The following is a 9,670-nucleotide window of genomic DNA, read 5'->3' as shown; positions in this document are numbered from 1 at the left end:
CACAATGCTACAACATGAAGTTGTGTGTCTTCAAAAGATTGCATTCATAACCATGACATTATGTATGAGTCGGTACCTAGCTTCACACCAAGTGATCTCTTTTAATATGATCATCTTTTGACCCACTTCTATATATCTGCTTCAAATATCTTGACGCCATCATCCATAAGGGAGGCCATAGCAGAAAGTTTTGATAGGCTATTTGGGAGAGCGGCGATAGCGCGGACGGGCTCGCATGCTCCCGTTTCGTCAACCAATTGTATGGCTCGCATGCCTCGTCAGCATTTATTGGTTGAGGAAATACGATTACGATACGAAAGAAAAACTGGGGCCCAACGCCAACGTCGTGCGTTGGAGTTACTGCGGATAACATCATGTTCTCACGGAACAGGAGGGGGAGGGATGCATGTACCGACAAATGTGGGGAACGGCGTCGTTGAATGAGGCGAGTGGAAAAAACGTGAGCCCAAAATTGAAACCCATTATTTGCACTTCCCGATGGAGAAGCCAATGCCATGGCGTCGGGCGGATGTGGATTGGAATTCCTCTTGATACGGTCGACAGATATTCTTTTCTCAACCCGATTTTGATTCCGCTGGTGTTGAATCATTTGGTAGCTTCTTACTTATTCGATGCGGTCTTCTGTTAGGTTTCCACTGCCAGAGATTGGAGGCAGAGAGCACACCGCAACAGTTTAGGGTAAGGAGATCACACCGTCGGTGCAGCCGCTCGCCGATCCGTTTTACGCATCGTCTGAGTCCAGCATTCGTGAGGTGGGGCAGGAGCTGCTGGCACTGTGAATGAAGCTGAACGCCCTTCGATCAGCTTGTCGGCAGCGGATTCCGGGCAGTCAACGGGCAGGGACGACCCTCAGGAACCAGCCTGTACAAAGAGGTAATTTGGTCGTCATAATTTCAGATTATGTGGATGTGGCGCTCGCAGCGATTGCTGCTTTGCATATGAACAGACTGATATGTGTAGACCCTAATTGTACCTGTCATGTCGTGCTATGCCTTTGTTAGAAATAATGAAATGCATCTCCTATGTGCAGGGTTCGTGCCTGTCTTTGAAGGCATGTTTCTCAGTGTTGAGGCCTCGATTGTCGTTCATGCATAAACAGGCGTATACATAGAGTCCTGGTATTTGGTGTTATGACCACATGTTGTGCATATCTACTTGGCGATTTGGATGATTTTCATGGGTTTGTTGTGCGTCTCTGTTATCTCCTCAAGTTTATCAAGTTGGTATGGTTAGAGGGTTAGCAGGTGTACCGTCCACATTGTCAGGCCAATACCACGGGTACAGGATGGGGGCACCGGGGCTTGTGCGGCAGTCCATGTTGGGCTAGCCGGTAACCAATCCAGGAGTGCAAGCCAAAGGAAGATTTTGCTGTAACTTAGTTGGACGAAAGAGGAGTGTACGTGCTTGTGTTCTTGACTGGAATCGAGTAGTGTGTTGTTCTCTTCTGTACTGCTGCAATGACGAAAACGACAATTTTGTGATGGATTGCAGAGTTCGTGTTTGGTTCGGCAAAAGCAGACTGGATGTTGAGCGGAAAAAATGCATGCAGGAAATCATATGCGGATGCTCGGTGAGTAGTGCATGAATAAAGTTAAGAAAACATAAATCTGTTGTGTGGGATTCACATGTCGATGACAGCCTGCGTGTATTTTTTGTTATAGGATAAGGCGAAGAATACAACCACCAGATCATGCAGGTCTGAATGTCACGCCAGGATACAGCTGCAGCATTCAGACCACTATGGCCAGTACATTAGTGAACACATACCGGGCCATAATCACACTTACCGACAAGTGTTGCGAGAAGATGCACATTGATGTGTATGCATAGAACATCATATGGCAGTTGTGCGACAACAATGTGAGTATTGGAAAGGTGCACCAATATAATGGACTCATAGGGCTATGTGGCGGTGTGGCCAGATAAGTCGTGGCCAAGCAGTCAGCACGATGTCGTCAGGAAAATAATATAGGTTTTTGCCGAACTTGGGGCAAAAGACCAAGGGTTGTATTACATGGTCCAACTAGAGTCGGAGAGCCGGATCAGGAACCTGATATATCTACATAATTGAGCTGAATGCAGTACAACTTTTTCGGGGATGCAATAACAGTTGACACAAGATACCAAACAAACTTTTATGACATGTTGTTCAGATAGTTTGTCTGTATGATTTCAAAGCACAATATGTCCCGGCATGGGTGAGATTCCAAAGAATCCAAGAAAGGAAGCAAGACGTACAAAATGGAGTCAGTCGGCACCGGAGTGGCAACCCCACTGTGATTCGGTACAAAGTGCCGACGGTGGACGGCATTTCGGAAGGGAGGCTTATATATACGCATCTAGAGTGTTTGTGATTTTTCCCATTAATTCCGCTTTAGAAAAAAATCCCTGAATTTTATTCCTTCGTCCATGTTTACTTTTTTTTCCGTCATTGTGATGTGGTGATGTTGTAACTTAATAAATTTCATCCCGTGTGTGGAAATTGTGTTATGTTGCTATGCTTTCATTATCCATTGGTTTTTTATGCCATCTCTACTCCTAACTGGTACCATCATAGGCATGAAACGGTTTTAAAAAACCATCATAGGCATAAATTCGATACTGGTGTGGTTACGAGAATGGCATTTTGAATCTCGGCCTCCATGGAGGCTGAATTTTTGAAAAATTCAAAATTCAAAATGTTTGATTTCATAAAAACTGAAAAAACTTGTACAAGTAAACAAGGATGTCAGGTGTATGTGTGTAAAATTTCAGTATGAAATACGTTGAAATGCGACATGTACAAAAAGACAAATTAATGATCTCGGAGGATGAATATTGTCATGTGTAAAAAGGCCTCAGATTTGTCTTTTTTGCACAGCCTCATTTCAACGTAATTTGTCCTAAAAATTTACACACGTGTGCATTATGCCTTCATGTATCTATGTATTTTTTTTTCATATTTTTTTGAAATGTAAAAATATGAATTTTCGTGAATTTTCAATTTTGCAATTTCCGATGTGGTTATTCTCTTCAATGAGAATGGGTAGTTTTACTGTATTTATGCCCGACCTACTGGACTTGAGGACATAAGTCATGCAAATTGTAGCGTGGCACCAACAGTACTGCTTTGGATTTTTCTCTTGAGGGGAAACAGTACTGTCTCCTCGTGGTACGATGGTACATGGCCAGGCTGTTAGTTGGGTAGCTTGATGGGCCGCGGGTACAGGATGGAGACGTCCGTCAACTCCACAAACCGTCACAGTGCTGGGTGGGCCACATGCATACATTAAAACGGCAAAGCCTGTGCCACGATCAGATTGGGTTCCATATCTCGAGAATGACGGGCGGTTCACGATGAAATTCCCTATTCGCCGCTCTCTGCGGCAAACAGACGCTGCATGGCACAGGCGATCAGGCGATCGTTCGGTTTTCGGCCGGCCCATCTGCGCGTTTTCAGCGTTTCCGGTTTTGGGAACCTTCTGAAGGTTTCCAGCCGGTTTTTTACGGTTTTGGGAACCTTCTAGAAGGTTCCTAAACCGGATTTCTTTCTTTTCTGTTTTTTCTATTTATTTTTTCCTTTTCTCTCCCTGTTTCCTTTTCTATGATTTTCTTTTCTTTTCATTTTCATTTTCTTTCTCAGATTTTTTTTCTTTTTAAAAAATGTTCACATTTTACAAATTTTGTTCATTTTTACCGAAAATGTTCCTGTTTTCCAATTTTGTTCATAACTTGCAAAATTTGTTTGCTTTGTTTCAAAAAATGTTCATAATTTCATGAAATGTCCCATTTAAATATTTGTTCAAAAATTCAAAAAATGTTCGTGGTTTAAAACTTTGTTCAGAATTTCATAATTTGTTCGCAACTTCAAAAAAGTTTCATGTTTTTCAAAATCATTTTCTGCAGTTTCAATTTTTTTGTTCGCCTAGGCAAAAAAATGTTCCTGTTTTCAAATTTTTGTTCAGAAATTTTATAAATTTATAGAATTTAAAAAAAAGTGTTCGTCTTTCCAAATTTTGTTCACAAACTAAAAAATGTTCAGTTTAAGAGATATGTTTCTACTTTCAAAATTTGTTCAAAAATTTCCCAGGAATTTCAAAAAATATTCCCATTTTTGAAAATTGTTCAAAAAAAATTCAGAAAAATGTGCACACTCTCACTTTTGACTTTCCAAATTGTTCAGTTTCAAATTTTTGTTCACAAATTTCAAAAAATGTTCGGGCGGTTCAAAACATGTTCCCGTTTTCAAAAAAATGTTCGCAATTTTAAAAAATGTGCACCTTTTATTTTTTTCAGGTATTTCGAAATCGTTCAGTATCAAACTTTTGTTCACAAATTTCAAAAAATGTTTGGGCAGTTCAAAACATGTTCCCGCTTTCAAAATTTGTTCACAAATTTGAAAAATGCGCATGTTTTCATTTTTTCAGGAGTTTTGAAATTGCTCAGTTTCAACTTTTTGTTCACAAATTTCAAAAAAAATTGGGCAGTTCAAAAATGTTCTCGTTTCCAAAAATTGTCCGCAATTTTAAAAAAATGTGCATGTTTTCATTTTTTCAGGAGTTTTGAAAATTGTTCAGTTTAAAATTTTCAGAAAATGTTCTTGTTTTCACATTTTTCAAATATGTTCACGTTTACAATTTCTGTCTTGGAATTTAAAAAGTTCCCGTTTTAAAAAAAATGTTCCTGATTTTTGCAAACATTTCGTTTTTTTTTGCAAATCAGCAATTTGCTTGTGTGTCACAGGTGCCTTCATTTTTTTAATAAAAATGCTTTTGAAATTCAAGATATATATTTTGAACTGCACTGCGTGTTTGGTTCTTTAAGCTTGGCGCTACTAAAGAATCATTAATGACTGGTAGCTCATCTGGTAGTACCACTTTTCGTATAGTGTAAGGTCGTGGGTTCGAATCCCTGCAACTGTGGTATTTCTTATTTAGACGGAAGGGAAGCGAACAGAAACACTGAGTTCTCGCTCGCTCGTGAAACAGTAGAAACAGAAAGCGGCCCAACAAGCCCGCCAAGTGGAGGCTCTTTGCGAAACACCAGCAACTTGACACAAAGAGCGTCATATAGGACCTCCTGTTCACGATACCGCTACCACGCGAGGGCGAGCGCTCCTTCGAATTTTCGGGCTATTTTGGCCACTTATTAATGGAACCAATAGCTATTTTTTTCATCGGAGAAACTTTACCAATGCAATTCTTCAACTTCAAGTACCTGCACAAAGTAAAACCCTACAAACAAAACACAAATATACAAAATGCTTCCGTCTATTTGTCTTAGCTACGTTCCCTCTCCCCTGCTGCCGCTATGCATCGCCTGTGCAATTAGCCCTCAAAGTGAAGCAATTCTCTGGCAAAAGTCCACTTTGCTCAACTCTGCCTCTCTGTCCTCATGGTCTGCTGATCCCCTTTCAAGAGAAATTACTAATCCAAAAGTTTTTATCTGTAAGAATATATTAACATGCTGCTTGTATGCCTTTTCAGATGATCATGTGAATGCTCCTAAACATTAGCGAAGTTCATGCACTTCTTGTCACATATGAAGAGTGGATATTTATTTGTGTTTATGACAGAGAATAAGAAATGTAACTAACTGGAATAAAAAACTTAAAAGGGCAATAAGTAATGACAGAAACATATTGATAAAAAAATCACTAATCCAGCTATAAGTAGTAGAATATAAATGAAAAATCCTTTGTCCAAAGATAGAAATTTGACCTCAAAGATGATCTAAGCCCTCGCATATTTTTTGATGGCAGGTTAGTATTATCTTGTCCCGTAAGATGCATATATCTAGTATGACTCCCAACCATACTTTTCACTTGAACAGATTGTCACAGTGATAATAGCCAAGTATAAACTCTAGAGTTACAAGATAAAGTGATATAATAATAGCAGAAGTAGGATCAGCACGGAAAGCTTTTGACAGTTTGCCTTCTCACGCCAACAGAGATTCATGTACACCATGATTCTTTTGTAGTACGTGGCCATATCATCTATGATCTTGGTGCAAATAGTAATTGGTAAAATAAAGAGGTGATCATTACTTAAGTTAAGAAGACTGCAAGATACAGTAACATTTTTTGTACAGAAGGACTTGACTGATATCAGTACAACAATTCTAAATAACAGGTTGACTTATTTTTTCTTGGTAAGAGGGAGCATGTGAAAACTGCTCTATTCTAACTAAGATCTTCAAATAATTGTACAACAATTCTAAATAACAGGTTGATTTACATTCAGAAAACCAGAAATATTAAAGCTATTGACATTTGCAGATGGGAAATAGCTGGATTAATTGCAATCACAATTTGCGAATTGAAGCAGATTATAAAAACATATGTATGGGGGATCTCTGCCATCCTCTAGAAGCACGTGGCTGCTGGAGGACCGGCCCCCATCGTCAAGGCGGACATTGAAAACAACACGGCCAGTGAGTTACGCGCTGACGACATGGAAGCGGAGGTGTTCAAGGCTTGGTGTTCATGTGCACGAACAGCGCACTAGCTGGTACCCACCAGCTGGAAGCCCAGCGACATTGACGAAGAAGATGCTCGTGCGGGCAAGCATGGGCAGGAGATGCTGCACCGTAGTGTTGAAGCTGATTACAGTAACCTGAAACCATTCATGGGCAGGAGAGGCTGCACCACAGTGGCGATGTCATTACAATAACCTGAAACCATTCATGGCGGCCGATGGGTTTGAGCAGCTAAGAAAATTACAGTCCTGTAGTTTTGGAGCTCATCGTGAAGCAGAAGCCTAGAGACATCGGCTGGAGAGGCTACGTCGTGTTGAGGCGTGCATGCAATTCCTATCTCGTTACAGTAAACTGAATAATTCATGGCGGCTGATGGGTTTGAGTGAGCAGCTGAGAAAATCACCATCCTGTAGTGATGGAGCTCATCGTGAAGCAATTGCCATGATGGACCGATGGGTGAACAGAGACAATATACTGCCTCCTTGGACCTCACGGCGTGGAGGAAGGGCCGCAGTGGCGGCGTCCATGGGAGCGTGTAGGAGGTTGTGGCGCATGACGGCGGCGCTGGACTCCACGGAAATCACACAGGCGAGGCGACGTTGTCTCCATTGCCATGCTTTTTCTGCAGTCCAAGATTGGATCGGTCAACAGTTGAACCAGTGGCTGGCAGCGGCGGTGGCGGTCATCATCGAAGGACGATGGCAGGTAATCGGCTGGGGGAGCGAGGGGTCTGGTGAGGTGGCGCGTCGGCTTCGAGGAGGGAAGGCGTGGTGGTGATGGAAGACGGCACGGGTTGATGTTGGAACCGGATTGATATGATTTTTTATTCAGAGAAGGAAGCAAATCGATATGGCCCAACACGTACGACTTCACGATGGCCTAGAACCGGGTGGCTGCGATGTACAACCCGTCAATCTTTTAAATCTCAGCCATCAATCTTTTTAGTTAACATAAAAACCAATGAATATAAATAGATGACTTATGAAGAACTATGAAAGCCTCCGTCCTTTATTATTATTAGGTAAAGAAGGGGTCACCACAGTGGCAAAGTGGTCATTATCCATTGATATGATAGCGAACAGTGCTATCACACCTAACTCTGCGGGCTGACAGGGTGCATTAAATGCACCGCTTAGTGTCACATCACTGGTTGCCCGGCAAGGCCTGCCGGGCTATCTTGCCAGCTCCGCGCATGTTCCCTTAACACGTCGTATGACGAGTGTCACTTGTGGGTTTCTTCTGTAGGAAATGGCTGCCATGTGGCGAATGGCTGCCACTTAATCACCTTGCGGCTTCACACCGCACTGATTGACGACGTGGGTCGTGCTTGAGTGGTTGGCGGGGTGGTTCAGCCCCCGCGAGTCCCGGCAGGCTCTGCCGAGGAACCCTGGTTGATTGCTTCGGGTGATGGCCTCGCCCCTTGCCGAGCTCGCCTGCCCGGCAAGGGAGGCCCTTCTCTTGCCGATATCTTGCTCCTTTGGCTCGATCTTGGCCTCTCTGAGCTGCATGTTGGCTCTTCAAATCTCTTAGTTCCTCAATCTTTGGCTTGAGCTGATGCTTCAATCTTGATCTTGTGCCTGTGCACAGTTGTGCAACAAACCCGGGTTTGTTGCACCAACAGAAGCCCCCGGGCCTGCCCTGAACGCGCTGCTGAGCGTCATCGGGGTAGGGCCTAATAAGTGCACAGGCAGCATCACCGAAAGGGTTGGCCTCTTGAGGTCTCCATTGCTGCTTCCTTAGTCTTGATTTCGGGGCGGTTTCCGATTCCCCCACGCGTGGTGTAAAGCCAATAATGGTGGGGCCGCGGCAGTGATGGCCTGTGAATGACTTTAACGCACGGGGTAGAAACCGCCAAATTACTCTTCCCACAGAGCGCTCTTATCCTTAGCCACGTATGATGCATGCATTGCGCAGGGTAGGTAACGGAGGCGCGTGGCGTGGGAGAGCATCTTGAGGTGGGTCCGTCCGTCTTGAATTGGCAGAGGAGGGCGGTGGTCGCCCGTCGATGGAGCAGCTGCCCTCCCCCGCCCAGCCTATAAAAGGGAAGGGCGGAGGAGGGCGGAATTATCCATCTTTGTGCTTCTCTTCTTCTTCTCTTGTTTTATGCTTCCGCTGGTGATGTTAAAGAGAAGAGCCCAGGGCCAGCCTCCGGGCTTCTGATTGGGTTAATTGTTGCCCCATGCTGGTGCTGACGCTTGGGGAGTGAGCCTGGTCCTTGGCATGGTGATTTTCTTGGTACCTTCGAGGCTCGGCCGGGAGGTGGGGCTGGAGATCATTGGTAATCCCAGCATTGCCCCTCCCGGAGGTTTTGGGGTTGTTGTCGATGAGGGGCGTGCCTTCCTGCCTGCCGAGGAGGGGAGCGGTGCGCCCCGAGCCCCCTGGCCGTTCGGGCTGCTCGCCGTCTTCCCCGGAAGAGCGTCGGACTGGTGTCTTGGCCTCCTCCCGGAACGGTGTTGATGGAGACGAAACTTGGGGAGAAGGAGAAGACGGGAGGCAGGCCATCTAGTAGGAGCACGACTGCATCTATGCGTTCGTGTCGTACTAGTGACGTGCTGCTAGTCTGCATGGCTCTTCCCCCCTTTTCCCGGTGCCATCATCACTGTTTCTTCTCGGCTGCCGGGAAAAGGCTTGTACCCCTGGTGCTCCTGCTTCCTTCTGGGGCCTTCTGACTAGGCCCCGGCGCCTTCCTTTGCCGGTGCATGTGCTGGAGCCCCCCTTCGATCCTGGAGGCAGTGACCAGGGGGTCGTCGAGGTGCTCCGCACGTCTTCCTCCTTCGCAGCCTCGCCATTCCCGACTCTGTCAGACTGGGCTTGCCAGCTCCTAACAAGGATCGGTGTGGCGTTGTGCCGGTGCGGTGCCCGTCTTCTTCTCTTCCCACCGCAATACATGTGATAAGAGGCACAGGGAGAGGAGTTTACGGAGCACTTATCTTTTTTTGATCTTAAACTTGTAGGCAATAACCAAATTTTGATTCAAATAATGTAATCCCTCAAGTCCATCTTTGTGTTCTGTAATGCTTGTACTTGTATTTGCATATGAATGAAAAAGATGAATCTTTCCGAGAACCCGTGCATGTATATGTCTATGCAGAGACAGAGTGCCTCTTTAATAACAATAAACGAGTTTTCCCAGCAGGATATCCTGTCGGCACCCTCCTTGTCTATCGAAGAACTACGTCTGCCGGGGAAC

The 9,670-nt window shown here is 44.6% G+C and overlaps 1 long non-coding RNA gene across 1 annotated transcript; it reads left to right on the top strand.

Moving 5' to 3' along the window:
* Window positions 1–424: 424 nt before the first annotated feature.
* On the top strand, window positions 425–2,243 carry LOC123162495 (uncharacterized). Its single transcript, XR_006481316.1, has 4 exons — window positions 425–556; window positions 650–894; window positions 1,052–1,591; window positions 1,683–2,243. It is a non-coding gene; the product is annotated as an uncharacterized lncRNA (long non-coding RNA).
* Window positions 2,244–9,670: the final 7,427 nt, after the last annotated feature.

The sequence above is a fragment of the Triticum aestivum genome, chromosome 7B (assembly GCF_018294505.1).
Source record: "Triticum aestivum cultivar Chinese Spring chromosome 7B, IWGSC CS RefSeq v2.1, whole genome shotgun sequence".
Classification (NCBI taxonomy): Eukaryota; Viridiplantae; Streptophyta; class Magnoliopsida; order Poales; family Poaceae; genus Triticum; species Triticum aestivum.
The sequence above is the reverse complement of the archived record's forward strand: the minus strand, read 5'-3'. Positions and strand labels throughout refer to the sequence as shown.